The sequence below is a fragment of the Dendrobium catenatum genome, unplaced genomic scaffold, assembly GCF_001605985.2.
Source record: "Dendrobium catenatum unplaced genomic scaffold, ASM160598v2 original_scaffold_279333, whole genome shotgun sequence".
NCBI lineage: Eukaryota > Viridiplantae > Streptophyta > Magnoliopsida > Asparagales > Orchidaceae > Dendrobium > Dendrobium catenatum.
Genome location: NW_021597725.1, coordinates 1 through 1,386, shown reverse-complemented (window position 1 = coordinate 1,386; position 1,386 = coordinate 1). Strand labels below are relative to the sequence as shown.

At 50.6% G+C, this 1,386-nt stretch overlaps 3 non-coding genes across 3 annotated transcripts; all 3 read right to left on the bottom strand.

The window, feature by feature from the left end:
- Positions 1 to 46: 46 nt before the first annotated feature.
- LOC114579096 lies at positions 47 to 165 on the bottom strand. The gene has a single exon (XR_003699953.1). It is a non-coding gene; the product is annotated as a 5S ribosomal RNA (ribosomal RNA).
- A 378-nt stretch (positions 166 to 543) lies between these two features.
- LOC114579094 lies at positions 544 to 661 on the bottom strand. Its single transcript, XR_003699951.1, has one exon. It is a non-coding gene; the product is annotated as a 5S ribosomal RNA (ribosomal RNA).
- A 383-nt stretch (positions 662 to 1,044) lies between these two features.
- Positions 1,045 to 1,162, bottom strand: LOC114579095. The gene has a single exon (XR_003699952.1). It is a non-coding gene; the product is annotated as a 5S ribosomal RNA (ribosomal RNA).
- Positions 1,163 to 1,386: the final 224 nt, after the last annotated feature.

Sequence of the window (1,386 nt, the reverse complement as noted above, 5' to 3'; positions counted from 1 at the left end):
GCGAAGAGCTAGAAAGAAAAAAAAAAGAGATGGTTGGTTAAAAAAAAATGTGCTACACGAGGACTTCCCAGGAGGTCACCCATCCCAATACTACTCTCGCCCAAGCACACTTAATTACGGAGTTCTGATGGGATCTGGTGCACTAGTGCTGGTATGGTCGCACCGTAGTAATATGGTCTAAAATTATTCTTAAGCTGACGTCGTGGAGAGATGATTTTGATGCATCTTCATTCCGACGGACCGTAGGGGATCAAAAATGCATTTTTTGGCTGCGCGAGGCCGGCCGATGGGCCTATGGTGCATCGGCGCTCCGTCCGCCTCGGAATAAGCTTTCCGGAATGGGGTCATAATGCCGAATCGGAATCCTGGGCGGAAAAATATTGATGTTCCGGCACGGTCGCGATATAGGACCCGCCGGTTGCCTGTACGGGTCCCACAATGGGGGTTTCATCGCTCGATGCGCGGAGAGCCAACACTTCAAGTGTTCGTAGGCCCTGGCGAAGAGCTAGAAAGGAAAAAAAAAGAGATGGCTGGTTAAAAAAAAGGGTGCTACACAAGGACTTCCCAGGAGGCACCCATCCCAGTACTACTCTCGCCCAAGCACGCTTAACTGCGGAGTTCTGATGGGATCCGGTGCACTAGTGCTGGTATGGTCGCACCCGTAGTAATATGGTCTCAAATTATTCTTAAGCTGACGCCGTGGAGAGATGATTTTGACGCATCTTCATTCCGACGGACCGTAGGGGATCAAAAATACATTTTTTGCCTGCGCGTGGCCGGCCGATGAGCCTATGGCACATCGGCGCTCTGTCCGCCTCGGAATAAGCTTTTCGTAATGGGGTCATAATGCCGAATCGGAATCCAGGGCGGAAAGTTATTGATGTTCCGGCGCGGTCGCCACATAGGACCCGCCGGATGCCTGCACGGGTCCCACAATGGGGGTTTCATCGCTCGATGCGCGGCGAGCCATCACTGCCAAGTGTTCGTAGGCCGTGGCGAAGAGCTAAAAAGAAAAAAAGAAGAAGAGATGGTTGGTTAAAAAAAAGTGTGCTACACGAGGACTTGCAAAAGGTCACCCATCCCAATACTACTCTCACCCAAGCACGCTTAACTGTGGAGTTCTGATGGGATCCGGTGCACTAGTGCTGGTATGGTCGCACCCGTAGTAATATGGTCTCAAATTATTTTTAAGCTGACATCGTGGAGAGATAATTTTGATGCATCTTCATTACGACGGACCGTAGGGGATCAAAAATGCATTTTTGGGGAGCGCGTGGCCGACCAATGAGCTTATGGCGCATCGACGCTCCGTCCGCCTCGGAATAAGCTTTCCGGAATGGGGTCATAATGCCGAATCAGAATCCTGGGCAGAAAAATATTGATATT